Raw genomic sequence first — 24,395 nt, forward strand, 5'->3', positions numbered from 1 at the left:
AACCTTTGGGTGGGGACCAGTAGCGTACGCAGGATTTCATCAGGGGGGGTGTTATTTCTAAAACTGTTTTCCAAATTCACATTACCATTGTTTTATTATATTTTAATTAAATAATAATAATCACAATTAATTAATAATACTTATAATTAATTAATTAGCTGAATTAATACTACTAATACCACTACTACTACTATTAAGTAGTAGAGATCTACATAAATATAGTATTTATGAAAACAATAGAACGAAATTACGTTCTAGTCATTCGATTTTTATCAAATCCTGGGAGCATTTTTTTTTTTGTTTCTTTGTCACAAAATAATTGTCTGGTCAACGAGATCAGACATTTCAAGGGTGAAGAAGATCCATAAATACAAGAAAATATATTAAAATAAATTGAAATAATCAAAGTATGGAACTCATCCAAGGAGCGGCGGTGATCTGGTCGGTAGAGCGTCTGACAAGTGACAATCACGCGGGAGATCCGGATTCGATTCCCGAAATTGGTTGGAATTTTTCCGGCTTTTTCCCCGCATAAATGTCCCCTATAATTCACATCTGGATTATCTCGCTGGTCTTACCAACAAAACATTTTACAATAGCTAAGCTTATTGTCGTTTGAATAATTGTCTAGTCAACAAGGTGAGATATTTTAAAGATAGACATTCAAACGAGCTGTGGTAAACAATATAATGGGAAGGCGAATTGGTGACTGTATTTTTGTCCGCTTAGCCTTTCTATACATTAGCCTCTTACAACGTACCAATAACTTTATTTAGTTGATTCTCATTGTTCACACACACAAAAAAAAACACATGTTCGTTGAACACTGGCGTACGTAGAGGGATGGCCGATGGAGTTCCAGCCCCTACCAAAATTTTGAGAAAATCAGAATTTTCAAATAAAAATCCGTTAAGAACTTTAAAAAATCAAAATGTGTAAATGCGAAACCTCTTTTAAAGTGAATCCCGATTACAATTTTTGTCTTTGAATACAATTTTAATAGACTGAAAAGCTCCAAAAAAACATAGTTACCCTAACCTAACCTCATAAACTCGTGTTTATTTTCAAGGCATCACTGAAAGACGCGTGTGTTTGGAATGCTGTGCTTTTCTCCATGCTGCATGGAAATAGTAATTCAAATTATTATTTTTATTATTATTAGTAATAGTAGTTGCAGTAGTAGTAGAACTAGTAATAGTAATATTATTGTCCCAGATATTTGACTAAAAATTAGCCATTTAATTTTTTTTCCACAGCATTTTTTATAATATTTCACAAGCTCAAGGGGGGGGTAAACCCCGTAACCCCCCTTGCGTAGGCACAAAGCTGTCTATCCCATAAAGGACGATTTTGCTAAATAACTGTTACACATTTTGATGAATCAAAATTCAGGCCCTAGAAGCGAATACACTATTGATTTCATACAATATAACCACAATGTAAAATACCATTGCAGTAATGTAACTGAAATATTATGCAACCTTATGGAAATGTGCCTGTAATGTCACATTTACAAGTTTCTGTAACATTATCAATGTTGTGTTATGTTCGCGGACATTTCCATATTACTGGAACTTACCCGAAACATTTCTGTAATGTTCTGCAACATTGCTGCAATGTCACAATATTTCACGACTTACGTGTTGCTAACGTATCTGAAACCATGTTGTGCTGCATGGGAATGTACCCTTAATTTGTAAATTTTAATAAAAGTGGAACTTTTTGGGGGGCATACAAGTACCCTCTTGCCCCCACCAAGTTACGCCTATGTTGCAATCCTTTTCATATCTACATAAAATCTAATTTAACCACTGCGAATTTGTACGTCAGCAGTCAGTAAACTAAACTATGGCCTTGAGGTTTTGAACATTGATTCTAACCTTGGTCATTAGATCCTATGATAACATTTACATGTAATTTTGAGACATTTTTTATATTTACATTCTAAGAAAACCCTAACTCCCACACAAATAGAGCTATCGAACTAGCAACACAGATAGTTTGACCAAATTTATTTCGTTAAGTTCAAACTTAACGTCCATCTAACCTACGTAAAGTGTGATCCATGAGTATTAACGTGCAAATTGTCCATGACTATTTTTATGAATTTTTCTCTTACATCCTGTGTTTTTAAAGGATGGATTTTTATACGTGCTGGTGCAGAAGTTGTGAACAGCTTGTTTTGAGTTTTCCTTTAATTCTCGAAGCTCTTATTGGATCAAATAAAGTCCACGAACATGGTGATGGACAATTTGCACGGTGATACTCAGGAACCCACTGTACAAGTTTCTTGTGAACATTTTATACATGTAAAATATCAACACTATATGCCATAAAAACTTCAGTGGAAAACAGTTAACTGTTGTTTCGCCTTGGTGAGGTTGGTCAGTTTCCGAATGGTGTCATGCATTTCGGCAGGGAAATTATCTTTTAATTGTGTTCGTTACATAGTTGAGAAATTGTATAGCTGCTATTTATTTATTCATTTACGTTAATGAACCCAACACGATGACGCCCAGTTAGATAATTCGTGTTAATGCTTTCGATTTCATTTTCTTTGAGGGGGATAGAAACATTCCTGGCAGGGTAAGAATAATTTTCTTTTGCCGGGGGATCAGGCACGTATCTACAAATCCATTTCGGAGGGGGGGTCCCAACCAAGTTTCTCAAAATAATAATAAAAATGTTTAAATTAAAATAATTATTATTAAAGTAGTAATTAAAATATTCAAATTATTATATATTTATTATATGAATAGGTAAAAAGACGGTATAAGGACAGTGATAGAAGAGCACGTATTCATTATCTAGCTTACGTAATAGCTAAGGTCGGCAAGATTTGTAAGAAAAATGCCGTGGCAAAGGAAATTAATATCAAATAGATAAAGAACTGAATATTAAGAAAGGATGTTAGATCCAGTTGACGAAAAGTAAAGCTCCTGGTAATATATTATGCATATTATTATAGTAAGTAGTAATAAATATTGCATAAATCTTCTTTGGTACTGTAATTCAATGTCGTATGATCCTTGCCTTCCAATAAGTTGGACAGAAATAAAAAACCCTAGATTAAACATCAAGCATATTTTCATTATTTAGTTTTAGTAGTTAGTAAGTATTTGGGGGGGGGGACCTCACTAAATACGTCCTTGCTGGGGATAAATTTATTTTGTTGGGGCAACCCCTCTCCTCCTTCCCGTTAATTCGTACACTGAATTTAACGGTCGTGTATACAATATAAATTTTGTGCTTGCTTGTTTGAGTTGCGGAAGAATGCAAACAATTAATGTTCTCAAGTGAACCAAAGGAATGATTACACAATAGAAATCAATGGCTCGTGAGGGAATGTGAAGCCACAGGTGCCGACGTCCTTACGTCACGACAAAACCACGGTGACGCAATAAGTGGGCTACTTAGTGGTCCGTTTCAGCGATCACCATAAATTTTCTTCCCTCCGCTTGAATTGTGCTTGAATCTACGACAGAGTCCACGAAGCATGAGTGAAAATATTGTGTTCGTTATAACCTGTGACGCATGTGCAACAGTGATGAAATGACGCTAGGGTGGACCATGGGGACCTAGGTGGCTACGGGTCGGGGCGCCAGAATTACTGCGAACGGAATTAAGCGTGAAAGTGAAATTTTCGCGTTTAATCCGTTTCGCGCTTAATCTTTTCGCTCTTATTCCCTTCGCGCTTAATCTTTTCGCTCTTATTCCCTTCGCGCTTAATCTTTTTGCTCTTATTCCCTTCGCTCTTATTCCCTTCGCGCTTATTCCCTTCGCGCTTAATCTTTTCGCTCTTATTCCCTTCTCGCTTAATCTTTTCGCTCTTATTCCCTTCGCGCTTAATCTTTTCGCTCTTATTCCCTTCGCGCTTATTCCCTTCGCTCTTATTCTCTTCGCGCTTAACCAGTTTCGCTGTTATTTTTCGCGATTAATCTTTTCGCTCTTATGCATTTTGCGCGTAATCTTTTCGCTCTTATGCATTTTGCGCTTATTCTTTTCGCTCTTATACCTTTCGTGCTTAATCTTTTCGCTCTTATTCCCTTCGCGCTTAATCTTTTCGCTCTTATTCCCTTCGCGCTTAATCTTTTCGCTCTCATTCCCTTCGCGCTTAATCTTTTCGCTCTCATTCCATTCGCGCTTAATCTTTTCGCTCTCATTCCCTTCGCGCTTAATCTTTTTGCTCTTATTCCCTTCGCGCTTATTCCCTTCCCTCTATTATTCCCTTCGCTCTTATTCCCTTCGCGCTTAATCAGTTTCGCTGTTATTTTTTCGCGCTTAATATTTTCGCTCTTATGCATTTCGCGCTTAATCTTTTCGCTCTTATACCTATCGCGCTTAATCTTATTGCTCTTATACCTTTCGTGCTTAATCTTTTCGCTTCTTATTCCCTTCGCGCTTAATCTTTTCGCTCTCATTCCCTTCGCGCTTAATCTTTTTGCTCTTATTCCCTTCGCGCTTATTCCCTTCGCTCTTATTCCCTTCGCGCTTAATCAGTTTCGCTGTTATTGTTTCGCGCTTAATATTTTCGCTCTTATGCATTTCGCGCTTAATCTTTTCGCTCTTATACCTATCGCGCTTAATCTTATCGCTCTTATACCTATCGCGCTTAATCTTATCGCTCTTATGCCTTTCGCGCTTAATCCGTTTCACTGTTATTTCTTTGGCGCTTCTTCCGGTATACAAGTTTGGTTTCGCGCTTAATCAGTTTCGCGTTTATTTATCTCGCGCTTAAACCCTTCGCACCTATTCCTTGACATTTATTCCGTTTCGCTCTTCTTCCTTTCGCGTTTAATCTTGTGTTAGGCCTATACGTTTCGCGGTTGTTCCCTGTTACGCAAGGCCTGTAACCAACATTTTTCAATGTTCTGAACAAATAAGTTTTTTGTTCCTTAGTCTGAAGTACAAGGTATTATATACTTACTATATAAACATTATTAAAATAAATAAACGTACTGTGCCGGACCCTGTGGCCGAGTGGTTAGCACATCACGCTGCGACGCCAAGGGCCCCGGGTTCAAATCACGCTCGGGCTTGTTGTTTGTGAATGTCCATTCATCAATTTAATAATTTCATCACTCATCCCCATCTTCGCAAATTAGCCAAGAGGCAAAAAACGCGAAGTAAAATAAACTAAATCAATCAATCAATAAACGTTCTGTATACATAAGAGCAGAACATGTTGGACGTTAAAAACCAAGAATAATGGGAGATTTAAGTTTCTAAATTAGTGTATCTTTTCATTTCCAATGAGACATAGGCGTGCGCAGACCCTCTGATTAGGGGGGCAAAAGCATTGATAAAAGTTCAGTCGGGAAAGTAAAACCTCACTTTATCTCACTGTTTTTAGTTCCATTGCATTGACGGGGTATACCCCCCCCCCCCACACACACATCATATATATATATATATATATATATATATATAATGCAGCAATATAGGAGCACCATAAATTGTCTCTGAAATGTGCAGCACTCCTTTTCCTCAAAACAATTGTGTTTATGCATATAACACCAAACTGTTTAGCAGCAAGAGTCTGAATCACTTATTAGTTACAACTTCTCTCTCTGGTAATTTACAATGCATTACAGAAACGAAAAAAACTGCGAGCGAAGCGAGCAAGAAAATTTTTGGGCTCAAATTTTTGTAAACTGAAAACAATATTGATTTTACATGACACAACAAATATCATGGGACGCAATGGCATTCTCTTCTACAATTTTCTTCATTTAGATCGTTCTGCGCCCAGGGCCAGCTCTCGCCGCCCCCTTTCTAGCCTACGGCTCTGTTATTGACAAGAGTGTAAAGAAAGGAGAAAAAGCGAGCAAGAAAATTTGAGGAGATGTTGATTGATCGATTTGGTGTTTTAAGTCCACTTTATGCACAGTAAGGCTAATCGGGACTGGACCTACAGTTTAAAGTGGGATCTGAACCACTTGTGCCTCCACCGGGTATCGAACCCGGGACCCCTTGATTAAAAGGCGACAACGCTACCACTGCGCCATCGGGGAGGCCCTTGACGAGATGTATTTTTATTTGTATAAAATTTGATATCGAGGGGGCAATTGCCCCTCTGTGCACCCCCTGCAAGTGCTCTTGGCCGTCTGGAAGAAATAATGTAAGAAAGACGTGAAAACTAATTCCATCTTGAGTATACTTTTGTCCTGCTACTCTTAGATTCAATTAGTCTTGCTTTCTACCTCAATGGTTGCCCCTCTTGCACCCCTAGAATTGATTTCCGTCCAAGGTTGGGGAGAGGCAATGCCCATTGCCCCCTGTGGTTGCGCCACTGCATCCCCTTCCCTCGTAGTTGTTTTGGACTTTAATCGGCTTGAAAATAGTTAATTTTCTTTACGAGTATAATATTGTTTAAAAACGGCAATAAGATTCCTCTACACTAAATTTCTAAGTGAAAGTGTAAAAATGAAAGAACATGGACGTCTGGAAGGAGGGGGGGGCAAGGATGGCGACACCTCCCCCTTAGAAATCGAATGGCAACATGATAAGTATATATTTCACACGTATAATTTGATTTCAGTCACAGTAATTTACATTAATGCGATAGTTTCAAATTCAATTGGTGTTTTTTAAGGGGGCAACATTATTATCGGGGAATATCATGGAAAAATACCTTGCTTGTCCCTCCATGGGAAAAATCTGTGGACATCCATGATTAAGGGGGGCAATTTCCCACCGTGCGCACGCCCATGCAATGGGACACTGTTGCTCCAGAGATTCCCAGCAAAGAGGACACACCTACAGTATAAAGTGTGATCTGAAACCTACGTGCCACCACCATGTTATGAACCAGGGACTCCTTGATTACAATATGATGATGACGTTACCATTGCGCCGTCGAGGTTGCTCAGAGAAAGAAAGGATATATAGAAAGACATTGAGAAGAAAATGAGCGGTAGATACAACGAACAGAGAAAAAGAATTGAGAGGAACAATAGAAGAAAGTCAGACAGATAAAACTGTTATGTCCTAATATTAATGACATAAACAGAAATACACATCTCAAGATTGGAACTTCATAATTAATATATTCAAACTTGTAACAAGGTGGATTACATGATTAAAACATAAATCATTCATACGACACATAAACAAGATGCATAATCGTTGCTATGCACAGACTATGTATATTGGCCATAACTGCTAGTTCACCACATACAATAATGTATTTCGTAATATATATCAATCTGCTCCCCTTCTAGAGGAAACAAACTTATGAGGGGAGTAGTATAAAAGTATATACAACCAGGACGAGAAAGTATGAACCCCCCTCAGGCAGATTTGCCTACACTTAAAACTTGCTCAACATGCCCATATGAGCTTTTTGCTCAAGTGTGGAACCCCGTCTAATCCAAGATTTTTGTAAAAATACCCTCGGGAAGTTCCTCAGAAAGTATGACCCCCCTCAGACTGATTTGCCTACACTTATAAAAGGCACATCTGCCAGATTGTTGTCCATAAATTTGTTAAAAATAAGCCCCTCTTGATATTTTTTTTGGCCACACTTAAAACTAAGCCAAAAATGCTCATAAGAGCCACACCCACACCCACCCACCCACACATATTTACTTCCGGTCCATTTTCGGCCATTTCTACCCATTTCTGCCCACTTCCGGTCCACTTCCGGTCTATTTTCGGCCATTTCTACCCATTTCTGCCCACTTCCGGTCCACTTCCGGTCTATTTTCGGCCATTTCTACCCATTTCTGCCCACTTCCGGTCCATTTGTGGCCTATTTCTGATTTATTTATATTGCATCATGTTTTGCAACAAATTATTACCTAATATTATGCAATAAATTATTAGACATGTGTTGTTTTCTGATTGGTTGCTTATGACATAATGTAATGATGTGTTATATTCTGATTGGCTTATTGTTTCAGATGCTTTCAATGCGGTCTGTGTTTAGGCTATATAAAGAGATTTTGCATTGCATATCAGCCAGTATTGTGAGAGTTGTTGAAGAGTAAGGGTGTGTTGTTGCAGTGCTGCTCATATTTTTTTAAACACAAAAATATTGCAAATTTATATAAATTGAATTACAAATCTATTTGATTTAATAGACAGAATTTTTGACAACCTGTCATAGGTTTATTAAGTATAGAGTTTTGATTTGAGCCCCAAGAAATTTTATATAAATACCAAAGCCAAAAATATTAACACACATACATACATACACACATACACTAAATATACAAAACACACTGCTGAACCCAACTGATATTTTTTATTAAGCATAGAATTTTGATTTGGACCCCAGGAAATCTTATATAATAAACAACAACAAAAATGCCAAATCAAAAATATTGTAATCAATGCAATAAGAATATATCCAGCCCCAATTGGGCTAAGCATCAAAAGATTTGTTATCCAGACAAATGCAGAACTCCCACAAAAATATGCCCTAAATGCCATAGAAAATATAATCTGGAATATTTCACATATAAACATAAAGGTACTTGTTCCGCACAGTCATCAACATTGCCCCCACAACCATCTACATCTGGTCTGAAGAGGAAGCATGAAACACCTGTTAATGCTGGACCAGCAAAGCAGCCACGCTATGAACCCATCCATAGCAGTTTTAATGGCCAATTAAGGGATCACCGGTTTGTATCAGAGCCAAGATGTGACATTAAGAATTTTTTGAACAGTATAAATCCAGATGTGCAGGCAATTCTAAATGCACAAAATGGCTCTTATAAGCTGTCCCTCAAATTGTTTACACAATATAAGAAGCCAAATGGCACAAAATTTACACAGCCCCACATAACAGAAACTGTACCGGTATATTCAAATGCAAATTCAGACAAAATAATAAGCAGTTTGATAGATCAATTGAATATTAAACACTCTGAATTTGCAGCAAAAGAGTCTGGATGGAGCCTATGCGGATCTCCACACAAGTTATATGTTAACATTTCTAAATTCAGCCCATTACAAGGATCTACATATCTGCCATTACCTGCCAATATCAAAAACAAAACAGCCGTGGTTAATATAAAAAATAATGATGAGAAATGCTTTTTGTGGTGTATTTTAGCTGCTTTGTATCCAGTTTCAAGGCATCCTGAGCGAATAAGTTATTATAAACAGCATGAAAATGATTCTGATGAAGCAATGGAGGGTTTAGAATATCCAATGTCTGTTCAGAATATTGATAAATTTGAAAAAAAGACCCGGGATATCAATGGCAAACAATTATCTATTAATGTATTTATTTGTTCTACTGGCCGTGGCAATTGCTTGATAGATCCTCTCAGAATCAGTACATTTGATGATGATTCTGCTGTTCCGATTGATCTGCTCTTAATTGAAGAGGACGGCACTTATCATTACACTTTGATACATAATCTTGAAGCTTTAGTCAGAACACAACTAGACAAAACTCATAAAATATTCAAGTTGTGCAGAAGATGTTTGTCTGTATTTGATGGTAAAAAAATAATAAATGGGGTTTGTAAAGTGAATACAGAAATTGCTAAAAACAAGTTAATTGAGCATCTGAAATACTGTGGCAACCATAAACCTGTTCACATGGTGATGCCTAATCCAAGTGAAAATGCCAAATTCAAAAAATTTGAAGCCCTGTTGGAACACCCAGCATATATAGTCTGTGATTTTGAATCAAATCTCAAACCTCTTGCATTCTGTAGTCCAGATCCTGATGAATCTTCAATTACACCATACCAGTTACATGAACCTTCTAGTTTTTATTATGTGGTTGTACAGGATGGGGTTGTTAGTAAAGAAGATTTATACATGGGAGCAGATGCCATCAAAAAAATTGCACAAAGAATAGACAAAGAGTGCCGTGACATAGCATCTAATGTCTTATTAAAATCAAAACCCATGTTGCCTTTAACAGAGAAACAGATTGAAGATTTCAACAATGCAAAAAAATGCCCGGTATGTGATTCTGAATTTTCAGATGCAAATATCAAAGTGAAACACCATTCTCATACAGATGGTAAATTCTTAATGGCCCTGTGTAATAGCTGTAATATTAAGATCCAGAGACCAAAATTTGTCCCTATATTTTGCCATGGTGCATCCAATTATGATTTTCATGATTTGATCAGGTATGAGGGGTTTGACAAGCAGAATTTAAATATTTTAGCTGAAAATAATGAGAAATATATTGCCATTAGCAAAATAATTAAAGTTAATGGTGTTCCTATTCACTTAAGATTTCTTGATTCATACAGAATTTTATCGGCTAGCCTGGCTACACTGGCCACTCAATTATCTGATGATCAATTCAAAATCACATGTGCTTTGTTTCCAAATCAGGACCTGAAATTAATTAGGCGAAAGGGTGTATATCCATATGATTATGTTACAGATTTTTCTAAATTTGATGAGTGTTCTCTGCCACCAAAACAACAGTTTTACAGCAAAATCAGAGCATCTGGAATCACTGATGATGATTATCACCATGCCCAGTTGATGTGGAACAATTTAAAATGCCAGACATTTGGTGATTATCACAAGGCATATTTAAAACTTGATGTGACCCTCTTAGCTGATATACTGCAGGCATTCAGAAAATCTTCCATGCAAAATTATAAGCTGGATCCAATGCATTTTTACAGTGCTCCGGGCCTAGCATGGTCTTCAATGTTTTTGAACACTAAAATGCAATTGGATCTGATCCAAGATCAATATATGTATCTGTTTATGGAGCAATGTATAAGAGGAGGCATGGTGCAATGTTCTCAGAGATATGCCAGAGCAAATAACAAATATATTCCTGATTATGATCCAGCATTGCCATCAAACTATATACTGTATGTAGATGCAAACAGCCTCTATGGTTATGCCATGATGGATAAACTGCCAGATGCAGGGCTTGAGTAGGTTGAAAATTTCAATATTGAAGATCTTAAAGATTTTGATGACAGTGACTATGGCCTGTTCTTAGAGGTTGATCTGACAATTTCTGATGATTTACACAACACATTTTCTGATCTGCCCCCAATTCCCGAGGTTGAGTGCTCACCTGGCTCTAAACACAAGAAATTGATGATGACTCTAGAGCCGAAACAGGGTTATGTCATATATTACAAAAACCTCCAGTTCCTGATGCATCATGGTGTTCAAGTGACCAAAGTTGGAAAAGTTTTGAGGTTCAGGCACTCAAGATGGTTGAAACCATATATTGATACAAACACAGAGCTTCGAACATCTGCAATGAGCCAATTTGATAAGACCTTGTTTAAATTGATGGTCAATTCAGTGTATGGCAAAACAATTGAAAATGTCAGAAAACATATTGATGTTAAAATAATTACTGACCCCAGCCGGAGCAAAAAATTGATTGCAAAGCCTAATTTCAATTATAGAAGAATTTATGATGAAAATATGGCACTCTTCAACATGAAAAAACAAAAATTAAATTTGATAAGCCTATTTATGTAGGGGCTGTGATATTGGAATTGGCCAAATTACACATGTTAAAATTGTATTATAATGTGTTGAAACCTTTTTATGGTGATTGTGTAAAATTGATGTACATGGACACAGATAGTTTTGTTCTTGATATTCAAACAGAAGATGTTTATCAAGATATAACACAGCCTGAATTGTTTAAATATTTTGATACCAGTGAACATTCAAAAATTCAACACCACAACAAAAAAGTGCCTGGCAAGTTAAAAGATGAGACACTTGGTGATGTTATTGTGGCATTTGCTGGGTTAAGGGCCAAGATGTACAGTTTTGAAACATGTAGTGGCGCTGTTGCCAAAAAGGCCAAGGGCATTGGCAGAGTAATTGTTGACAAAGAGCTTGAATTTGAGGATTACAAAAATTGTCTCAAATCATGTAGCACAATCAGAACATCAGAATTCAGAGTGTGGATCACTTATTGACTAGCAATATTGTAAGAAAAGTGGCTCTGGACCCACATGATGATAAGAGATGTATTTTATCATGTGGCATACATACTCTACCATGGGGGCATTTTGATTTGAAAAATGGCAATCAATGCCCAATTACAGAGCATGATTTGAAATAAATAAACATGCCTATGAACTTATTTGGGTTCAAAAAACAGGCTATTATGGATCTGCCAACACCACAACCCTCTTCTGATATAATATCTAAACTAAGTGCTTTGTTAATTATTCATCTGAACAGCATACTTACAGATGTTGATGATGAAACAGGTAAAACATTGTACATATTTAACAATAATTTAAATCATTACCAATTACCTGTAGGTGGTCAATTACAATTTATTACAACCCCTGAGGGTAATGTCAAAATTTCAGTAGGGAGAAATATTTATAGAATTAAGCACTCAAACATGATTTCTGGCACTGTTTATACTGTTTCTGCTGGTGACTGCTTATATATTGAGGTCCCTGGATCCTATGACAAGCTTATACCTTTTTTTATAGAATTAAGAATCAGATATTCAATAATAAATAACCACTAAAACAAAAATGCCTAATGATATATTTGGCCATACAAGAGATGAAGATCACAGTGATGAGATTCTGATGCTTGATGTCAGAGTCAAGAAATTAAGAAGTGATTTACAAGCTTTAGAAACCACACTCAATGCCAGTCTTCAATTAGAAATTACAAATTTACAATCACAATGCATGGACCCTCTTCTTAAAATTGATTCTGAACTCAAATTGCTGCTTCAGAAATATACTGACCTGGCCACATTGGATAATTTTCAAAGTTTAGAAGAAGCTGTAGCAGCTCTTCAAGCCAAATTTAAGACCCAGGCCACCAACTCTGAGCAATTGAAACAGCAATTGGAAGAGCAGATAAATAATGTCCAGACACAGCTCCAAACAATTGTCAAAAGCATAAAATCACAAGAAGATTTTGATCTAGTGATTTCCACTCTAAAAGAACAGATTCAATCACTGGAGATACGTAATCTGGACCCTCTGAACAATGCCATAGCCGAGGTTAAAGAAAAAATTGAGACACTTGAAAATTTTATGAACAACTTGCCATCTTCTGATGCTTTGAGCGCAATAACTCGGAGTGTTGCCAACATTAAGCTGCAACTTGAAACATATGAAGATTTTGGAAAAATTCAAAGTACCATAACCCATCTTGAGGGTACAATAGCAGCAGTGCAAAGTGATTTGACAAATATACAAGAATCTCTAGAATCCCTCCTGCCCGGTATTGTAGATACCCTTGTTAGTGTCCAGCAACAGATCACAAAACTTGAAAACCTCAACACTGAATCTGAGCTATCTCATTTTCATCACTTGATTGATGATATCCAAACAAAGCTTGAAATTTTACAACAATCAACACCCTCTCAGGCAGATATAGCCCTGCTCCAAAATGCTATGCAAAAAATTGTCGGTTAATGCTTCTGAATTAAACAATGTAAAATTGGCACTTGAATTTTTGCAGAATACTGTATCAAATCTGCCTACATCACAGGAACTTAAAAATATTAAGAGGGCAGTGAATCGCATATTGAAATCAGAAGATATCAAGAATATCCAGACAGAGATCAAACAACTTACTCAGACAGTGGCCACTCTACCAACTAATCAACATATTAATGAACTGCATGCCCTGTTTGAGGATATCAGAAGACAGGTCCATGATCTTACTGCTCAAAATTCAAAATTGACAGTTATTGAAAATTTGCAACAAATTGTAGCTAATATCAAGCAACAGCTAGGGACCATGGAATCCAACCAAGCAAATGCTCTGTCTGTTTTTGCCACCCAGCTTCAAGAGATTGTGCAACAATACAAGAAACTTGTTGTGGACATAAAAATCAAGCCAGGCCATGACGATGTTGTTAGGACCATCAATGAGCACCTTGAATCTGTAACAAGCAGATTGCTTACACCAGAAAAAGAAATAACAGGCATAATCGAGAATCCAAAACATACAGTAATTCTTGAATTGTACAGCATCCCCAACAAAGAATATGATTCACCATTTACACCAGGTGGCAAAATATATATGCTGTCCCCTGCACAATTTTATTACCAGTTTTTTGTTGGGGGCACACTGAGACCAATCAAGATCAAATATTGGCTTCAACCACAGGCACACCACTACCCTACCTTATCAATAACAAATGCTGATAACAAAGCAAAAATCACCAGTGTAGAGTTAGAGGATTTTACAGACCCCAATACATTAGAAACAGCCTATGCTGAAGATGATGGCTCTCTGGAATTTAAAATACAAATAGGGGACAAATTATATTTAGAAAATCCTGTAGTATCAGCTGCTGAACACCCCATAGTTGCAATATTCTTGTTTTCATATTATATCTAGAGAAATTATTGTTGATGAATTACACAGACAAGCCAGACATAATTATAAGAGACTGCCAGTAGTCACAAAAGGCATAGATGATTTATGGCAGAGCGACTTGATTGAAATGGCAAGTGGACAGCTGAAAAACTTAGACAAAATCAACAAGGGCTACAAGTATCTACTCACTGTCATAGACACATTTTCAAAATTTGCCTGGGCTGTGCCACTCAAATCCAAGACTGGAAAATGTGTTACAGAAGCCATCAGGACAATCATCAATCAGAGTGGAAGATCTCCGCGCTATTTGCAAACAGATAATGGCAAAGAATTTTATAATTCTGTGTTCCAACAATTTATTAAAAGCCAGTCAATAAAACATTATTCGAGTTACAGTGATCTCAAAGCCTCAATTGTAGAGAGATTCAACAAAACCCTAAAAAATCTTATGTATAAACAATTTACACTTCAAGGTAATTATAAATGGATTAATATTCTTCCAGAACTTCTACATAAATATAACAACTCGGTCCATTCTACAATCAACATGAAACCCTCTGAGGTAACTCCATCTGATGAGCAAAAATTGATCAGGACTGTTTATTATCCTAGATACCAGCCAACAACAAGAAAGGCCAAATACAAGGTGGGTGATCAAGTAAGAATCAGCAAATATAAGCACTTATTCAAAAGAGGCTTTACAAGAAACTGGAGCACTGAATTATTTACAGTGGTTCAAATTAAACCTGGGGCCCTTAACACATATATAATAAAAGACCACCGAGGAGAAATTCTCAAAGGCAGATTCTATGAAGAAGAACTCAGCAAAACTAAACAGCCTGACACATATCTCATAGAAAAAATCATCCGCAGAAAAGGCAACAAGTTATTTGTCAAATGGCTAGGACTTCCAGAACACAGCTGGATCGATGCAGACAAAGTGATAATATGAGCACCTGGGATGTTATAAAAAGGCTGCCAGAACCTGAACAGCAGATTAAGAGAAATGGCAAGTTGCTGCCTGAAAATATTAGATGTCTTATTGTTGGTCCATCAGCTTGTGGTAAAACTACACTAATGATTGATATTTTTTTATTGGCACCCAACTGGTTAGACTGTAAAAACAGGCACTTGTATGTCTTCTCTAAGAGCTTGGAACAATTAAAATATCAGCAGCTGATGAAGCTATATCATGGATTGGATATAGCCACTTTTGAACCAGATGTTAAGCCACTCCATGAATGTCTCGATAATTCTGTTGTTGTGTTTGATGACATTATACTGGATAATCAAAACAAGGTTAGAAATTTCTTTACACAGGGCCGGCACAAAAACATTGATTGCTTCTACCTGGCACAGACTTTTTCAAAAATACCGAAGCAGCTGATCCGAGACAACAGCAATTTTATATGTGTGTTTCATCAAGATCATACCAACCTCAAACACATACATGATGAATATGTAGGTGGGGACTTGAGCTACAATGATTTCTCCAAGTTTTGCAGTAGGTGCTGGAACCAGGACAGTTATGGGTTTGTCACAATTGATATGACAAGAAAACCCAATAGTGGCAAATACAGAAATAAAATCAACAATTTTCTAGACATTGAAACATATATAAATAACCATGAAAAGGCCAATCATTGATGATCTTAAATTAAGAGATTATCTTGTAAAAAGATTTAAGGGATGGAAATCACAGAACCGAGGAATTTATGAACAACACAAACAAACAGAACAGCCTATTATTGATGCTATTAGTGAATTAGGTAAAAATATCAAAACTGTTACAGAGCAAAATCAAAATTTGATCACAGAGCTTGTACCTGTAGCTGCAAAGAACATATTAGATTATCCAATCACCCCACTTTCCAGTATTCATACACCTAGTCCTGTTGCTCCTCGAAGAGTTGAAGCTACTCTGGATCCTATTGAATTGGGTCTTCTTGCTCAAAAATATTTAAGCACACCTAAAGACAACAAAGATGAGGTCTTTGGCTTATATGCTGACACAGAGCGTGATGGTAGCATCATACATAGAATTGGCAATTTCAGAGTAACATTTATGGGAGATGATCTCATTGTATATTCAGAATCTCATCTTGGAGAAAAAGGTGGTTTTGTTAAATATCTTGGCACACCTGGATTGTGGGAACTGATGACTAGGAAAAGGCCTGGCAGCTATACAGATCAAGATTATGAACATTACAAAGAAATATTAATAAAATCAGATGCTCTATACCAGAACAATGATCCCACACAAAAAAGAGTCAAGTCTAGCAGTGGAGCAAAATACAACAATTTAATCAAGCCCATATGGTCACAGATCAAGACTGGCAGTGGAATCAAACAATACAACACCCTGCCTAAAGAATTTGTGTGGGTTGATGATGTTAGGAAACTTGTAGATAGGTTATTGGTGATAGCTGGGGAGGAAAATGCTGGCAACCACAATTTTTACAATGAAAAGGTTGGAATTATGGACATGATAAGCACAAAATTGTCTAATTTTATAGTGAATGTCACTAAGGGGATTGGATATCTTATAAAAATTATTAATACTCTACCACCTAAATTTTGTAATATTTCTGAGGGCCGGGGGCTTGTTAATGACATTATAAACAAGCTGCCATTTGAACTACACATTCCAGGCTATCAGTATTGTGGTCCAGGCACAAAATTGGACCATAGATTAAACAGAGGTGATCCTGGTGTTAATCCCCTAGATGCTGCTTGTAGAGACCATGACATAGCATACAACACACATTCTAATCTTGATAAGAGACATGTTGCAGACAAGAAATTAGAAGAGGCTGCATTTGGTAGATTTGTAAGCAAAGATGCTTCTTTAAGTGAAAAAATAGCAGCATTGGGAACCACCATAGCTATGAACACCAAACAAAAACTGGGGTGGGGGCTGTGAATATGTATATAATAAACCTAGAATGAAGGCCAAGGGTGTTATGTATCAAATACCTTATGCAGGTCTTAAATCTCTTAAAACTATTGATAGTCTTTTAACCAAAAAGCAGCGCAAGAAAAAAAGCTCTTGTATTGCCAAGGGCCATGGTATGAAATTGTTGCTTAGTACCCCCCAATTAAAAAAATTACAACAATCTAGAAAAAAATCACATGTGGGGGGCTTCATATTTACTATCCCGGCCATCTTAGCAGCACTCGGGGCTGTTGGGAGCTTGGCTGGGGGATCAGCTGCCATAGCAAAAACAGTAATAGATGCCAAGAAAAATAGGGCAGAATTAGATGAATTGAAGCGCCATAACCTGGCCATGGAGAAACAAGGCAAAGGTGTTAAGAGAGCCATGAATAAGTTTAAAAAAACAAGAGCCGCTTACAAACCAAGATATTGAAGCTTTAATCAAGCCACTGGGCATCAAAAATTTTAGAGGTGTGTACATGTCTGATTCTTTGCCAGAGCAACCACTCAACAAAGAGTGTGGCATTGTTAATTTGGATAAGTACAAAAATCAGGGCACTCACTGGATCTGTTATCTTAAATATTTAAACAATGAGGCATTTGTGTTTGATTCATTTGGAGGTGTTCCACCTGAAAATTTAGTAAAATATCTAAAATCAGCTAATCTTTATTACCATAATGCCCGTGTTCAAAACTTGAAAGATGTTAATTGTGGACATTTGTGTTTATCTGTTCTTAGATATATGTCTCAAATAAATAAACCATCAATTGAAAATTTTCAAAAAGCCTTGTGGTATCTGAAACATCATGGGGGTATTCCATCTCACCAGCCAAAATTCAATATTGAAACTCAAATTACATGATGACATAGTGTATCCCAAAACAATAGCTCTCAGAGCATTTTATGGCATGTACTTGATCCCTAATATTACACACCACAACAACACAATTGCAGTAGGGGATCAAAACATTATCATCACTCCAGGGCAGTATAATCTGTCCACTCTAAATGCTCAATTACCCAGAGGTATAGTATTAACTCAAAATTCTGTCACTCACAGAGTAGAGATTGTATCTGCTACAGAAACAGTGGATCTGGGTACTATAGGAGAGCTGTTAGGCTTTGAGAACAACACAAAACTTGAAGCGGCCATCAAACACACTGCTATTAATATACCTAAATTCTTAGCCATAGAGACTCTGAATATTCACTGCAATGTGGCTGAGGGTATGATCACCAAATCAAATGGCATAGGCACTCACAAACAAACTGGCATCATTTCAACATTCAAACCTAATTCTGAATTTATGGAGCCAATCATCTACACTCCATCCCAACATTATATTTTCCTGTGTGCCATAATAGAATAGATTACATTGAGTTGATGGTCACTAATGAAAAAGAAGAATTAGTTGATTTTGCTGGAGCCACAACAACTGCAATCATAGAGATTAATATTTAAATAAAAATACATACAAAAAAATGGAAAATATTGAGAGTTATGAGCTACAATCATTCCCCCCAAACAGGAGGACATTTGCAAATTTAAATCAACCCAACACAGAGATTGAGGTTGATCTTGATGTAGGGGATGGCTTTATACACCCCCACAGAGCAGATCTATACATCAAATTTGATGTTGTAAAGCTCGATGGAACAGATTATCCGGCAAATTCAAATATAAGATTGGTGGACAATTTTGTGCCACATCTGTTCTCTGAAATTGAGATCAGAAAACATGGTGTTGTTATAAACAGAGTAGATTATCCCGGCATTACCTCCACAGCTTTGGCCACACTAAAATTATCCAAAACCGAGGCTTCTTACTACAAAATAGGTGGATTTGAGGCTGGTGATAAAATTATATCTAAGAGCCACACAGTGCTGTTTCCTATGCGCCTGTTGCCAGGATTCTTCTCAGATTACAAAGATATTATGTGGAAGGGTGGTTTAAGAATTACATTTAGAAGAGCTGCCAATGATAATAATGCTTTGATGAGGTACAGCACATTAAACTCTACAGGGGAAGCTCTGCCTAATACCCTACCTGATGAAGGCAAATGCATTATTCAGACTATGGAGCTAAGAATCCCAGTTGTTGAATATGAAGCCAGTTATGCTCTTAAATACAAAGCAGATATAATAAAAAATCCACAGATTCCTTTACAATTTTATACATATCAATGTGTACAGAAGCCTGCCGCTGGTACTTATTATGAGTTTGATGCTACAAATTCATTCTCCAGTATACAATATGACATGCCGGATTTTGTGGTGGTATTGTTTCAGACTGGAAGACACAATAATCAGGAAAAAAAAATCAAGTAGATTTGATAACTGCAACATCAATGACATATATCTTAAAAATGGCAGAAATGAGGTATTTCCTAGAGAAAATTATAATTTAGACATGTCCAAGGATGATTTCCTTAAATTATATGAAGCATTTACAGCATACAAAAGGGTCACTACTGGCAATACTGACATGTATTACACACCTGATGAATTCAAAGCACAGAGACCCATGTTTGTCATCAACACTTCAAAAAGGAAACAAGTTGTGGTTAATGACAGGACAAACATTAAAATTATCTGTGAATTCCACGAAACACTCCCTGATGACACTATATCGTGTCATTCTATAGAATGAAGGGATCTGAACCAGTTTACTGATGGGGTGATGTAAACTACTCATCATTCATCCTCTTGATGAGACCACTCGTCATTGACATGACGAGTTATTGCTTGGCATGCGAAAGGTACAAATTACACAAAGGATTTAAACTACTGAAAAGACAATGGCAACTCGTTGGATTTTGTGAACCGTTGAACCTGTATCATGGCTGGGTGTAGGATAATTACCTGTCTAACTGAAGTCTCTGAGCTGAATCGAAAATAGCGAAGTCCTCTGTGAGCTTCTCTCTAAGTGTTGACCAAAGCGAGCTTCCACTATCGACCTCCTGTCTTGCTGACCTCCTCTCTCTACCAACTCAATTCCCAAAGTCCAGTCCCTTCCCAGCTTGTCTCACCTCTATATTCCCTGGCCATCGAGCTCTTCCTCGATGCCGAATCGCCGAATCGTGTTTATTATCATAATTGCTACCATGCAAACCGCTGACACCAAACCCAGAAGTGTTACCTATTTCCTGAATGCTCAGGAGGTTTGCATGGCACAACACAATGCATTGTAAACATGCCTAAGAGGCTTGAGACAGCTGAGAGAAAAACAAGTGAATGCCCTGGTCAACATGAAGCGTTCAGAGAGACTTAATAAAATAAACATACAATCCTATGGATTGATACGATATGTAGTGTTATTCTTATAGGGGAAAAATCATATATTTATGATGTAAGAAATGAGAGAGTCACAGAGCAATTCTAGAAGAATTACATTATCTTAATACTAGATATACAAGTTGAGGCTGGTGCCCAATTGAACTTACACCGGAAGTAAATATGTGTGTGTGGGTGGGTGTGGGTGTGGCTCTTATGAGCATTTTTGGCTTAGTTTTAAGTGTGGCCAAAAAAAATATCAAGAGGGGCTTATTTTTAACAAATTTATGGACAACAATCTGGCAGATGTGCCTTTTATAAGTGTAGGGAAATCAATCTGAGGGGGTCATACTTTCTCAGGAACTTCCCGAGGGTATTTTTACAAAAATCTTGGATTAGACGGGGTTCCACACTTGAGCAAAAAGCTCATATGGGCATGTTGAGCAAGTTTTAAGTGTAGGCAAATCTGCCTGAGGGGGGTTCATACTTTCTCGTCCTGGTTGTATATACTTTTATACTACTACGGGTAAAACGCTCTTGGCCTTTTTACTCTTTGAGATTTTCTTCTTACAAAATCACTTCCTCCCTTCGAAGACGAACTTGTACCTGGACCAAGTCTGCTCGCTTCCTTTGAATATGATCTACTTTCTTGCTTCGGAGATGAACTGTGAGCATTGTGTTTTTCACTGTCGCTTAGTTCCTGCCGATGAATTTCATTTTTAATAGGAGGATATAAATATGCATGATATGCACTATCGTCATATTCCTTGGGTATTTCTGACTGATTTGAATCTCCTCCTGTTCCATGAAGAATCTTTAAAAATGAATAGTGTACATTTCTGTATCGTAACGAACCTTGAAGTTCGTGGGATCTTAAGAGTATCTAGCATGTCAACCAGTTAATCGATGGGGTGATGTAAATTGGTCATCATTCATCCTTGATGAGACCACTCGTCATTAGCATGGCGAGTTATCGCTTGGCAATGCAAAAGGTACACTATTACACTAGGAGCTAGACTACAGAAAAGACAATGGTCACTCGTTGGGTTTTGCGAACCGTTGAACCTGAATCATGGCTGGGTGTAGGATAATTACCTGTCTATCTGAAGTCTTTAGCTGAATCGAAATAAGCGAAGTCCTCTGTAAGCTTCTCTCTTATGCTGACCAAAGCGTGCTTCCACTACTGCCCTCCTGCCTTGCTGACCACCTCTCTCAACTCCACTCAATCCCAAAAGTCCGTCTCCCCTCAGCTTGTCTCACCTCTATATTCCCAGGCCATCGAGCTCTTCCTCATTGCCGAATCGTGTTTATTATAATTGCTACCATGCAAACCGCTGACTCTGTAACCAGAAGTATTGCCTGTTTCCTGAATGCTCAGGAGGTCTGCATGGCACAACACAATGCATTGTAAACATGCCTAAGAGGCTTGAGACAGCTGAGAAAAACAAGTGAATGCCCTGGTCAACATGAAGCGTTCAGAGAGACTTAAATAAAATAAACATACAATCTTAGGGATTGATACGTTCGCCCACGCGGAGAAAAATTTTCCCTTTTGAAAATTTAAAAGTTAAATCGCAAAGCTTGACATGACTCAGGTTCGCCAATTCCATGTATTTTCTTAGAAAAACCAAATATACAAAATAAGACCACCAAACATAACTTTCTCTCCGACTCCAGAAAGAAAAAAAGAAAAAAATCAATTTCCTAAACATGACAATTAAGATTAACAAATTCGTATGTTCGTATGATATAAAACAATAATATGTACTATTATATGACTAGAAATCACAAGAGTTCGTGTAGTTAAGCGATATAACTCTCAATGTACCACATTTGTGTGTGCGTAATGTTTATTATGTAGAATTGCTCGTTACGCGATCAGTCAGTCAATAGTCTGTGATGCCTAGCCAAGCGATTTCTACTCTGTGTCGCCAAGCGAGGCAAACGGCTGGAGCGTCTTCGCAAGGTAGAACGGAATTCACAATGTTTGTTTATATTGCCACTCGATATAAACCCTTCAAAGAAACTACAAAACCTTAAAAAGGTGCACAAGTAGAAACGTAAGTAGGCATGTAAAACATTGTCACATCTCACTGTTTTTTCTTTGTGAAAGCCTGATTATACCAAAGTGTAATACGTTTTGCTAAATGCGTAGCCACTTCACTTCTGACGTCGTCAAATATATGAACTTGCACTGGCTATGTTACACATTCCGATGTATTATTATACAATATTCGATGCATATAATTGGTTACACTGATAACTGTCGCTGGTAAAAACATAAATATATCCTTTAATTTTTCTTTTCTACGTTAATCTGTACACTGTATACATATATATGGCTTGGTGAATACCTTTGTGTGACTGCACACAAAAAAATTAATAATCTTGCAAGTGTCAAAAACTGTGTTCTCGAATTATAAATATCAAAAAATGTTCTGCGAACAAATGTGTCGCTTTTGATATTCCATATTGGTGAAAAAAAAATTACTGCTTGGGATAAACATATGCCTAAAACATTGGCACTAAAGCATGCTTTCTAGAATGTTCGAAAGGGCTGTAGTTATGTTTTTTATTGCTTGCATGTTCAATTGGATATCCATTGTAAAAGCTTCTTCTTAAAAAAAAATTATGCACTAGTTGATGCTAGCACTGGTCAATTGACACCACTGGCGCTTGTCGCTTCCTTGTAGTATAATGTAAACTTGAATGCATATAAAACTGGTTATCATGCATGGCACGAAACTGAAGATGTGTATAAGGGCTATGGAAAAGTATTGTTTCCCATAATGCATGTTAAATGACCAAATAAATACACATGATAGGAGCTCGCCTGTGTATGTGTGGAAAAAACACTGTAGCACAATTCGAACCACAATTCTGTAATTATTGTTTGTGACCGAAACTGCTGCTTGTAGAGTGTATGTTTTCTCTGCTTCTTCTTCTTTTTGGATTGCTTGTCGTCTTGACTGCATTGGGGCAATGTAAAGAATGTGGTAAATTACCCGTAAAACTTGCGAAATGGGAGAAATGTTGTTCCAACTGCAAACAGAGTGGAGGGAAATTTTTATCTGCTTCCTTCACTAGGTGTCGTTGAAAGTCTGGAATCCATTGAACTGGAAAATTCCTGGTTGAATATAGCTTTCCGGGAAAATGTAATCCTTGTATAGTAGAAAATGTCTGCATGTCTCCCTCGTAGAATGGTGATGAATCTTTCTGTGTAGTAATAGACTGTCTGCGAATGTCCGTCATGAAAAATGCCCATGGATGGTTTAGGCATTGCTTGTCCACGTCGTTCCGTATAGACAGGTTAGGTTAAAAAGGAAAAGTATAATAAAAAAAGGAAATTGCAAAGGATGGGTACATATAATTCACGTTTATGCACAAAAACCAAACTTATTTCCATTGCCTTTTCTTTAAATTAAATTAAATTGCCTCATCAAAATAAAATAAATTAAAATAAATTGATTAAATAATTGCCATAACTCTTTGAAAATAAATAAGGAAAATTTAAATAAAATATCCAACCGTAATTAAAATATTAATATCCATGATTGATGTGTTGCCTTAAACTATTAATTATTACTGTGCTGCTCTCAATGAACCTGTTTAGAAAGCTGATGATGTTTATACAAATAATACGCAAGTACTGATGTTAATAAAACATTCCAAATAATAAATACTAATATAGACATGGGCAAAGGGTTTAAAACTAATTCCTGAAATGAGATGCCCTTACTAATCGATTGATTAAGTTGCTTTAAAGCAAGTTCAAGCGGAGTCCATTGGGGAATAGTGAAATCAGATAAATTCTTGGGAATATTAAGTGGTAACTCAATTTCCTTCATTTTCACTTGTTCGAAAGCTAAAATTCTTGTATGTAAAATTTGTTTATCCACAATA

General features: G+C 36.9%; 1 protein-coding gene across 1 annotated transcript in view; it reads right to left on the reverse strand.

Moving 5' to 3' along the window:
* Window positions 1-24,395, reverse strand: part of PolD1 (DNA polymerase delta 1, catalytic subunit) — a 362,058-nt gene that overhangs the window by 279,052 nt on the left and 58,611 nt on the right. The gene's annotated exons all lie outside the window — the stretch shown is intronic.

Source organism: Lepisma saccharinum, chromosome 13 (assembly GCF_977018435.1).
Source record: "Lepisma saccharinum chromosome 13, izLepSacc3.1, whole genome shotgun sequence".
Lineage (NCBI taxonomy): Eukaryota > Metazoa > Arthropoda > Insecta > Zygentoma > Lepismatidae > Lepisma > Lepisma saccharinum.